Source organism: Phaethon aethereus (assembly GCF_964289735.1).
Source record: "Phaethon aethereus genome assembly, chromosome: 3".
NCBI lineage: Eukaryota > Metazoa > Chordata > Aves > Phaethontiformes > Phaethontidae > Phaethon > Phaethon aethereus.
The window spans coordinates 4,692,539-4,704,903 of record NC_138576.1 but is presented as its reverse complement, the minus strand read 5'-3'; positions in this window follow the sequence as shown (position 1 = coordinate 4,704,903).

Sequence of the window (12,365 nt, the reverse complement as noted above, 5' to 3'; positions counted from 1 at the left end):
GTTTTTAGGTCTCCAGGAATGGCTTGTTGGGAAGGAGCATAAAAAGGAAAATATATATTGATGTTCCCACATTTTAGATTTCCAGCTTCCTGCAATCTGTGGCTATGCAATTTCCTGACCTGGGGGTTAGTTCTTTGTCTATCATGGTCTATGATGGGTTTTCCTTCCATGTTTGTACCTAATTGCTTTTTGAATCTGTGAAAACTTATGACATTCACAGCATCCCGTGGCGATGAGTTTCATAGTTTAATTATGTGCTGCATGAAAAAGTACTTTCCTTTAATCATTTTGAGCCCATCTTTAGATAACTTTATTTGATAACTCCTAGATGTTGTATTACAAGAAATAGCAAATAATTGTTCTTTCTTCACCTCCTCCATGATTGTCATGATTTCATAGACTTCTGTCACATCCTGAAACAATTAGTATTTCCAGGCTGAAGAATTTTATTTTAGTTTATCTCCCTTTACATGGAACCCATTTCATACCTTTAAGCAACTTTTTTGTCCTTTCTTTATTTTACCAAATTTTCTATATTTATACTAGATGTATCTTATACAGTTATTTACACCTGTTAAAAGTGACAGCATCATTTTCTCATTCTAATACAGGAGCATTTTACACCTGCTTTTGACTACAAAGATGAGAGACTGTGGAGTGTTCAGTTCTCCACATTCAATAAATATTAAGCAGTTTCAACTCATCATGGAAAAAATCTATTCTGACTTGTGATGAATTCTGGGTTCCATATTTTTTCAAGAAAAGTATTTATTTAATACTTGTTTTGATTATTCCATCTGATGTTCTCCAGTCTGGTGGAGAGAAAACAATATGTTCTGTTAATGACTATGTTTTTAATGTCTGATGAATTTTCTTCTGTAAGAGAAGGACACAGCTCTTTCAAACTCAGCAGCTGAATAGATCTATACACCCTCCGGCAGAATGTTGCCGGGATAATGACACAGCTAATGTAATTAATTAACCCTTTTGAAGTCTTAATGTTTCAAAATTTCAGGTAATGGTATTTAGGTAGCGATTTTATTTTATTTTATTTTATTTGGACTTATGTAAGAGTGCAATTTGATACCTCAGCAAAAAGTGCCCCCCAAAAGGAAGAAAGAAAGGGAAAAAAACCCCCTCATCACTCTAAATGAAAAAACAGGATAAATTAAGTAAACAGAGAACTGTTAAGCTACATAGTCTTTAAGATTGCATTTGCCACATCATATGCCAACCATAAAAAATCCCCAACACAAAGGTTTTGTTTTGTAAAAAAAAAATAGAAATATTGCTTTGGTTGTGAAGCTTGAAGCATGGGTTCAACATCTAGATGTGCTATGGATTGCAAATCACGATGTGACCTTGGCTGCAACACTTAATTGCTATGTGCTTCATTCTGTGATCTTTAAAAAAGGGGACAATATCATTTCCTTATTCCTGATTTTTATCTGCCTCATTTATTCAGACTGCAAAGAGGACAGGATCTGGCCTTTTTTTAGGGTAGGAACAGCACTCAGTACAGTGAAGTTCTGAACTTGATATAAACCTTTTGTTGCTACGATTCTTGCAGATGAGATCACAGTCATTGTTGATAAATACGTCTAGGCAGCTAAGTAATTTGAAGTTGCATTTTAATTCTATTCAAGTAAGATGACTAAAATCCTGGTTTGATTTATATCAGTGAAAATCTGGAATAATTCTGCTGAGCTCTCGGGGGTCTTTCTCATTTACATTGAGGTGACAAAAACTTACATTAATTTCTTTTATTTTTATCTTAGAACTGAAATTAAAGCATGTCTGTCACTTTAAGATTATATTTGGTGTCTTTTTTAATCCATGGAAAAGCAGTTCCAGCGTTGCCACTGCAGATGACATTCTCCATCAAACAATCCGGTGGATTCGGAGTCACTGCATAAATGAAAACGTTGGCCTCCTACCAGCCGCTCCTCCAGGCAGCTGCATCTCCTTCTGCGCTCGGTGTTGCGCTCTTTTTCCAGGTATTTCAGCTGGGAAACTACAAGCCTTTACAGTCGGCATTGTCCGGGTCCTGAACACCAAGAAACGTCTGACGTCCCCTGCTATGTTCCAATCTCTTCCATCTCTCTAATTATTCCTTGTCTAAAAGCAGCAGCAGGACTAGCAGCATAACTGAGGAAAGATAGACACGCGCTTTAGCTCTCTTTTCATTTTATAATTTGAAAAATCACAGAATGGTGGAAATGTTATTTTCTTCCTCAGAATAAGGTTATATTTTAAAAAAGATTAGCAAAAATTTGGACTTTGTTTTGGTAATGCTAAGGTGTGTGATTTTAATTGTTTTTCCATGTAAAATTAACAAAAACTTAAAGAAGACATTTCATCATAAAGATCAGTCAAATCATAGGTTTTAAATTATTCAGAATAGACATTTTCATTTTAGTTTATTTTGCTAAAAAAACTCAGCAATAGGTAAAATCAGGATGTAGGAAAAAATGTAGTCATGCTGCCAAACCTGTTTTTTCTTTTTTCAGCACCGGGCCAAGGGATGATAATAGGAACAAACAGATGTAAAACTTCTTGAGTTGAAAATGTGAGGGGCATTCAGCCACCTTAATGGAGGTATCTAGTGGCATTTTAGATACCATGAGGTATCCTGCTTGGCATCCAATTGCAACTCCAGAGAGGAATGGGTCCCATAGGTCTTCTGGGGATGTTTTAGATACCCTTGCTTGCTGGCACGACATCTACATTTAAGCAACTAAATGGTGTTTCTTATGCTTATGGTGTAATTCCCTTAGCAAGCATCAGAAGATGATGATTGTCCTCTCACATGGATTAGATCCAGGACAACATTGGAGGCATGTCAACTCACACTACTGTTAACCTGTGCTTCTACTGAACTTCTGTGGTTAGCAATGGGTATGTGAATACTGTAAGGAGAGTCCCTCCATCTACTACAACTTTTATTTCTGGAGGTATTCCTGCTCCCAAGTTTGCAGGTGAGCTCAGGACCCGTTCAAGACAGAGATGGTGCAAACATATGGGAAGACACAATCCTTGGAAAGTTTATGAGCTGTCTGAACAAAGGCGTAATGCCTGTATCGCTGAGCTCTGGTAATGGCAAAATGACACGGAATTCCTGTGGCAATGGTGAGAACTGTCCCCAGAGCTCCTCAGTCTTCATGCTTTGACCCAAATCCATATTTCCTTCTTGATATTGGGCAACAGATTTGACTCCGCTCTGGTTTACACGTTCGTCCCTCGTAATGAAAGCTCTGTTAAGTATCTGAGCTGATGGAATCAAGGCAGTTGCTGTAAGGCAATTGTGTCTTCATTTTGCACACCACAGCTGTTTTCTTGCATTTTTTCATCTCCGGGGATTTTTGGGCCTGTTGCTCCCTCTTCTCCAGGAAGATTTGATCTGCTATCGAGGATACTCATGATAATATGACAATATTTTGTTTCTTTTTTTTTTTAATAAATTGTACATATTTATTCTCCATTACACTAAGATGTTATATCCTAATACAGCGTATCTCTGCAAGCATCAAGCCATGTCTTTATTGACCCTTGCAAAGAATAACTCAGAGTAATGTAGAAAATGTCGTATTTTATGAGGTTGCCTGCAGTTCCAGGAATCATGTCCAAGATGAGCATTAATGCAGCTGATTTTCAAGCTGTATTAAGGGAAAAGCTGACATAAGAGCCAGGTACACTAGTTTTACACCAGCTGAGAGATTGCCTGTGCCAAGGCAGCACAAAGATCTGGTCCTCTGGCTGATGCTTGGAGCATCTTGGAAAGAATCCTATTTCCATGCCCCTTTTTCTTTCTGGAAATGAGCATTCCAGTGAGTGTGTGTTCAGTAGTATGCGCAGGCTTTAGTAGCCTAGAACGCTGGCACTAATCCCTTTTCGATCCTGGTGGCAATATCAGAGTATTAACAGAGGTTTTTTAATTGTGAGCTTTTAAACAGTCATATTAAAAAAAAATGCAATATAATCTTGCCCAAATGTTATTTCAATGCCAATAAAAACCAATGAATAGACTGAAGACCTTAGTAAATAAAACCCTGTTATTTTACTTCAGGGATTGTTGGCCAGACTCAGGATTTTCACTGAAAATGAGATTGGTTGTTTTATTTTAGCCTGAGTAGATAATTCACATTGAAAAATAGTTTGATAATTATTTTCATTAGTCAACTAGGACAGAGCAAGATGTAATGGATTTAAGCTGTGGAAATTTAGGTTTAATTTAGGTTAAATTTTAGTAGTTGAAAACAAAGAGAGAAGAGATGGTAAAGAAAAGAAAAAAATGCAGCAATTCAGGGAACAAAATAAGTAACAATGAGAAAACATGATGTGAAATGCTGAAGGCTGAGAAAAGACACATCTTACCAAGGAGGCATCTTGAATGAGTAAAGCACTCCTTAAGTTCGGTGAAGACCTAGGAGCATATTTCCTTTACACATTTTTGTAATAATTTTTATAAAGTGCTCTGTTCAAGAAGCAAGCTCTGTTTTGGTATTTGGTCATTAAGTTATGCCCATGCATAACTGTTGTCAGGGGACAACAGGTCAAACAGTTAAAATCTGAAAAGAGCCAAAGAGAGGGATTGAGGTGAGACAGTTATTCAAGATGGGGTTACAAGGTGGGTGTGCATCTCCATCCCTTTGCCAGGAGCTCTTGGCATACCGTTGTTATATCAAGGTTAACCATCCAGCCTTATGGATGCTATTATGAACTTTTTTTTTTTAATTTATTTTATTTTTTGTTTTTATGTCAAAAGTGGCACCCCTATCTAGAACTGACCAATAACGTGTTATAATTGGACATGAGGTTTGCTGGCTGAAACAGCAGCGTTCTGATGCAGCTATACTGCTCTCCACAAGGACCTCTGCATAGCATTGTAATGTGCTTTCTCACCGGAGTCAGCTGTGGAGATTTCTGAACAGTGATCAGTTGAGTCTTCACTCGGAATTCAGGTGCCTTTTGCTCCAAAGACCTTACAAGCTCAGGATAATGCTTCAGAAGGTAATTAGGTGTCGTACAAAGAAGTAGTGGAAGCAGTAGAACACTAGAAAATATCTAGTATATTCCGGGCACTTTGAACTCATGGATTTAAGAAACCATCAACTACTAACACTGATTATAAAATCACTGAAGGCTGCAATACTGCTTTATTTCATGGCAATCCCAATAAATTCAGTGGTGCTATACATGATACACCGGAGTAATCTACATGATACACAGCAGAAATCAACAAACCCTATTCCAGTTTAGCCGTTAAAAATTAGGATCCCAGCCCTAGTTAGGTATTTAGTTTCCTGCAGTCAGACACATCCAGAGAAGCATTTCAACTCCAATGTCTTAATCACCTCTTGAGGGTGGGATTAATCACTCCCCAGGCATTCATGTGTTTCCCCATTCCCTAATGAAGGAACCTACACCAGCAGCTCGAAGCACACTTGTGATCTAACTTATTAGCTGAGGTACATCTGAGTCAAAATGGATAAAAGTGACTCTCTCAGGTAAATGTCTATGGAAAATAAGTATTATTCAATGAGAATCACTTTTCTGAGACTCCTGATGCTTTGAAACAACAAGGAAGACAGAAAATGAGTTTGGAAACCGGTCCATGAAATTATACCTGTAAAATTGTTATTATACTAAGTTGAAATTACTGCAATGACAAGAAAGCTTTCAAGGTTTTCTGTACCATGTAATAAAGCAATTAATCCCTTGACCCATCTCATTGAACTGTAGTTTTCTAGAATAATGTTCCTTGGCTAAGTTAGCTGCCAAGACATACCCCAATGATTAGCAAGACAGACTAGATCTTAGGGAGAATAATTCATCCCATCATAAAAATGGTGTCTCTTTCAGTTGGAATTGATTTCTATCTTGACATACCCATCTCCTTCCTACTATAGCAGGAGCATTGTCAACTAGCTCAGACTAAATTCCTAATTTGGGTATTGGAAAAGTTAGGTAAAATGACCTTCACCTAGAATGAAGATACAAAATGAATTCTTTGATAAGGACCTAAAGTAACTGTTACTGTATTGAATCAACTAACAGTGATTGATGACCGCTCTTGGACTTATAGGATTGTGTCATAGGAACAATATTTTATTTACATCTGAGAACATGACCTTTCTGAATTGTGACTGTAATTCAGAGGGAAATAGAATAAGGAGAGATCTCTGAATAACATGACTGAAACACCTCCAGGTCTGTGCCAGGAGTCTTGGAAGTGGAGTATGAAGGCTGAGAGCTGAATGAACATGTCTGCTGAGTGTGGTGGCACCAAGAGGGCATAAGAGTAGTGTGAAAAGTTTATAATTAGACTTTAGACTGTTCCTAGTAACTAAATTGGGAATTACTGCTGAATCTTTTGGTCTAATAATGAAAACAATTTTCATCTTTTGCAATCTAGTAAATTTTCCTGCAGTAACAGAGGGATACAGGAGTTCATCAGAGGCTACAGAAAGTAGATTTTAAATACTGGGAGGCTGAAAACGTATTGTATATACCCCAAGCCTACTGAGGATGTGTAGCATAATTCACAGAGAGACTGCATATGGGTTAGCTCCAAAATCCAGCTCTTCCTCAGGAGATTTTTTTTTTTTCTATGAGAATGAAACTGTGTAAACATTTTTTAGAGATTTTTCTTATTTGAGTCCAGCTTTACTGAACAGCTCCTAGCAGTCGGTTGGGAATCTTTAGTCTACACATAAACAATAAACATTTTTGAAGATCAGACTTTTTCTGACAGGTCCTCATAAAATTCCAAATGTAACTGAGAGAAATTTAGTGTAAAAATGGCTGAAGTAAACTTTACAACCTTTCTATTGACTTCTGTGCTGTTTGCATTGGTTTTCCATAACTACAGCTGCTCTTGGCACATTTGAAATACTATTATACATCACCAGAGAAAGAAAATGTGTGCTCAGAAATGTGGAAGTCCTTTGGAGCAGGGCCACAGCAGCCGAAATTTGGAAGCAGCTCACTGTTGTTAATTAATCTATACCGATGTATAACTCACAAAAGCAAGAGCTTGACATGCTGTTGCATTTATTCTATCTATAAAAAGTTTATATGCATAGTCTTCAGAATATTTCATCAATTTGCCTTTTTAGTAATATTAATAACATACATATACAGGTTTTCAAGGTAATTGCTTAAGTACATTTCTTGCAACACCCCAGTGAACAAAATTTGAAATGGACCTCAAAACTAGTTTTAATTCCCAAATGGAAATACCTGAGGGTACATCTGCATGAGTAAATGAAACACTGCTGAAAATGGACACAGGCACTGAAATGTGGCCTTTCATACTGTTATATATCCAAAGCAGTCTTCGGCATGGTTTTGTTCCAGACCAACTAGTGTTCTCCCAAACGATTTCACTGCATATTGGGGGTCTTAGTGTGGACCAAGGACAATTCCTTTTAGGCAGTTTGGATGCATTCATGCTGTTGTGGAGGCTGAAGCAATTTAGTAGTATGCACATAACCGGTCTGAGCCTATTGCCCTCAGGCCCAGAGAACAGGTCCTGGCACTATTCGTTTCACTAATAAACGGTTACCTGAAATACTCTGCCTTCTAAAGGTTGGTCTTGATTCTTCAACTTTAGAGATGTTCCATATCCTGACTGCAGCGACCTTTCCTGTCTTGAAACTCTGTTTAAGTCCTGTATTGGAGAAGACCTGTAAAACCAAAGGAAGAGCTGCTATACATATCTAAGAACACAGATGTCCCCAGTTACATTTTTGCTCTCTTGCACAATGGTGAGGAATTTACAAAACATGGCAGCGAGTTTTATTGCTTTTTGCCCCATTTTAAATAGAATGCTCCCACACAAGCAGCGTTGCAGGATGAGTACGCCTTTTATCTCTGTTTCTGATTCATCAGTGACAAGGATGTTGCTTGGACTTCAGGATTTCCCTCCCCTTGCACAGTAATTGTGCTCTGATAGTGCTACTGAGATGTAAGTTGGACTAGTTTGTGATTAAACTTAGGAGCACTCTGAAATACCTTTGTACATCAGGCAAGAGTAGAATATCAAACAGAGAACGAGCATCATTAGCATCCACTGTGAACTAAAGAACAAATTTGATAATGTCTGCACTAATTTTGGCATCTCTCTTTACTCTGAACACTCTCTGTAACACAAGGCAATCATTCCTGTGGCTTGTTTGTTCCTAGCAATCACAAAACAATTTTAAATCTCTAAAGTGAAGTGCATCCTAAGTGAATACTTTATGCTCATATAACAATTTGCAGTTTATTTTGACACAACTATGGTTTTGAAGCTTTTAGGAGATGTGAAAAGCATTATTGGCACATACAAAAGAAGTCTGGGTAAAACTGCAGTATGTGGATAACATCTTCCTAATCCAAACAGTTCACTCAATGTTAACTGCAGTAGATGAAAAAATATTTTTATTTTTCTAAAAACAAAAAAATCCATTGCTTGTCCATACTAATGATAAAGTAGAATTTTCCTAAGTAGTCTTTAAGAATGAGTAAGGAGCATGTATCATTGTAAAAAGAGAGAGATTTTTCAACACATGGACTGTACCGTCTTTCTTTCCCAACATTTCAATATAGTCAGTGCAGAAATTTAGATAATAAATTTCAACTACAGTATTCCCACACACACTTTTTCCCCCCTTCTGATTTTTTTTTTAGCATTTGGAAACCTCCTACATCTCTGAAAATGTTAATAGGCTAATTATCACTGAGTTAATTTGCAAGTCATATTCCCTCCTGCCCCCACAGTAAAAAAAAAAAAAAAAAATCTCCTCCCCCATTTTATTTTTCGGCAAGTGAAAAAAAAAAGGCGAGTGAACTTAGCCACAAAATAAGTCAAGGGAAAAATGAAGTACTAATTAAGAAAGCTGGGGTTTTATGCAAATGACTTCTTCACCGAAGACAGTCTAATGAATGTGCCCTGAGTCGATCCGTGTGCGTTTTCGCCAAGCTGACAGCTGGCTCGGAGGAAGGTCAGACAGAATCAAGCGTGCACAGAGCATAATCCTTCAGATTGGCAGCTCTGCCCCCTGGTCACTGTTTGATTATCTCCCAAATTGCTGTATTTCACAGAGATAATGATTTTTTATGGTCACAGATTTGAAGACAACTGCTGTATCCTGAGGGTTGTCGTTCTGCAAGGAGACACTGCTGCTTCCTTCAGAGAAGAAGGGGGGAAAAAAAAGTTGCGCTCTCTTTTTTCCCTCTCTCCCCCACTCTCCTTTCCCCATCCCTCCTTCTCCTATTTATTTACTTTATTTATTTATTTATATTTCTTGTAGTCGAGTAGAGCTCCCATTCCTACCAATTAGGCAACTTGTCCTATTGCGGTGGCTCTGGGAGGAGGGCAGCGTGCCGCTGCAGACGTTCCCGCGCTAAGCCCAGCCACATCTCATGGAGATAAGACAATTCTCCAATGAAGTATGAAAGAGCAAACATTCAGGAGGGGAGAAATTGGGAGGGGGGAACTCTAAAGGAATTTTCTGCACATGGTTGCTGTTCATCTCTGCTTGGTGGCTTGCTGTCCTGATGGCCAGATATGCTGGGCCTCAGGGGCTTGTAAAAAAACATCGCAGGCCAGGAAAGAGGATAAGTGCCAGAGGCAGCAGTGGTGGAGATGGCTTTCAAAACAGGCCAGGTGCAGATGTAGAAACAACACAGCTTCTCACACTATTCACATCCCTCACATTGGCACCTGTGGATGGATTTCCCCTTTGAAGCTCAACACCCAAAGAGGTGAATGCTTCTAAAAATGTGGGTACTCCAGAAAAAATGACATTTAGTGCTCCAGGAAAGATTCAGTTGGAAAACACGAACTGTTTGTGTCCTAAAGAGCTGCTCATGCATTACCAGATGAAATGTTTTTTCCTTGGAAAAATGTTGTTGAAAGTAAGCTTTGCAAAAGAAGATGTTTGCCAAGATAGACAAGGACAGAACTTCTGGCAAAAAGAAAAGAAACATTCTCAGGTGTAAAAAAAAAATTGCCCTCCTATGTCTCAAACCATATCAAAATAACCAATAGTTTGGTGGTTTGATCACTCAAGGGGCAGATTGAGGGACCTATGTAAAAGGTATAGATTTATCAACCTATTTATTAAATATTGAATTGAGGTGCCCATTTATGAATTTAGTTGTTTAAATTTCCCTACAGACCAGTAGAGAAAGAAGGACATTTTATGAGTGCTGATGGATGGTAACTTCCAGAGCAACAGCTCTCATGTGGGATGAGCTGCCTCTTTCCTGAGTGGAGAAAACTTAACGCTTCAGTCAAGGAAGAGTAGATCAGAGGTAAAGTCTTGGTACTGTTTCATTCAGAGCTGTATGTTGAAACTCATTTTCTAACACTATTGTGAAGGTCTTGAACAGCAAACTCTTCTTGTTCTGCCTTTGCCTTTTTTATTTTTTTTTTTTTTTTTACGCCACAGGGAAGAAGGAACCAACTTTTGCAAAATCTTAATTATTTTCTTAAGCTGGGTCTACTATTGCTATATTATGAACCACGTGTAAAGACAGAAAGGGGTGTCAAATCTGTTCTCTGGATGAGGGTAAAAAGAAGCTAATTCTCTACACACCCACTCTATCCCCAAATGCTGCATCTGGAAAGCATGAGCAAACTGGATAACAAGCAGCAGGTTTTGGAAGACTCTCCTGGAGCACGAAGGAAGAGTTTTGATCCCCATACTTGGATAAGAGTGATTTTGAGGGTCCTGCAAGAAACAGAGTCTTTCTGGAAGAGCAACAAATTGAGATAGGGATGTCCTTAGGGAAAAGAAGATAAAGCTGTATGATGTCTGTTCTCTGGTAAGTGGAAAGATTGATTGGGTATCCCTGAGGCAAAAAAGAAAGCCTGTAGGTCAACTCACTGGTGGGCAGTTCCTTATTTAGCACCTGTAAATCTAGTATAGAGTAAGAGTTTCTTTTCCTGAGGGAAAGAAGAAAGCAAGATATGGATTGAGTCAGCTCCAATGTGGATGTTTGCTCCTTTGGAGTAGACCCAGTTTCACAACTGGTTTAACAATACTGAGCTCTTGTTCAGTTCCCACAAGGGTTTTGCTTGTGTCTTGTGACCACTTCTGGTCAGACACCTACATGAGCATCCGAAGACCGTGTGCACTGGCCTGTTGCTGTCAGAATTTAGCATGCTGCTGTGGGAGTTCAGCTAAATTACTGTAGCACTGACTGATAGGACTCAAGTCACAGTGAAGACAGTAGAAGCAAAAATGAGAAAAAGTGCTTTAGTAATGACTAGTGCAGCACCAAATCTAGATGACTGGAAAGCCTAGATACTTAGTACTGCCATGGAAGCTTTGTCTTTATCTCAGTCCTTATATACAGACCTCTAATGTATACACTGAACCGTGCCCTATAATTGGAGGAACATGGCATCTAGCTAAAATCACAGACGTGGAAATCACTCTTCCTTCTACAAGTAGATGAAATAAAATACACGGTGAACTATTAATGATTCAGAGTGTTCCTTTCCTGTACATACTGACAGGAACTAGAGCACAGATTGACTTGATTTTTTTGGCCTCTGTCTATACTTGTTTGAATAGGTTTCTTCCTTTATTATCCTCAATACATTTAAAGGCTTGCAGGGAAATAATGCAAGAGCCCTCCTGTGGCTGATTTTAACACCTACCATTCATATTTTTATAGCTGTAAAAGACTAATAGTCAAGTGGCCAGAAGTATCTGCTTTTAATAACACACAATATCCTCTGAGTTATGGATGGAAAAAGCTGATTATGCTAAACTATCTCCAAGTCTGTATAGGGTTACTTCCTACAGTCAATTCACACTTATTTTTCTAGGCACCATGCTAGCATTTTTTAAATTCCCACACATTGTTGTTCACGATACTATTATAATCAAATAGCTAACCCTCTAAGCAAGTTTATCTAGAATTCACCCACAATTTCACATGGGAAAAGGCGATCTAACTAAACCCTCTCCTAGTACCTCACATGTTTGTTTTCAGCCTTTAATGCTCACAATCTTCCAATGTCTGTAGACTATTGCTTCCCCTCAGGGCTGGATGCAGTGCTTTTAATCCCTTCTTTTAAACTGATCCCTCACAAGTCCCCACTCTTCTCCAAATGCATTTGTTCTTTTTCTTCAGTCATACAGAAGTGTCCAGATGGATGAGGTACTCCCACTGAGTTGCATCAGGGCTTACTATTGAAGAATTGCTCCTCTGCTTAAATATGTAAGGACATCGCAATGGCAGCCTCAGATCACACTGACCTCATGGTGACAGTTTCTTGACCTGGTACTCGTGACTAACCTTTAGGTTTTACATTCAAGTTGTTTTCCAAAAGTTTCTTCATTATTAATTTTTACGTGTAAGGT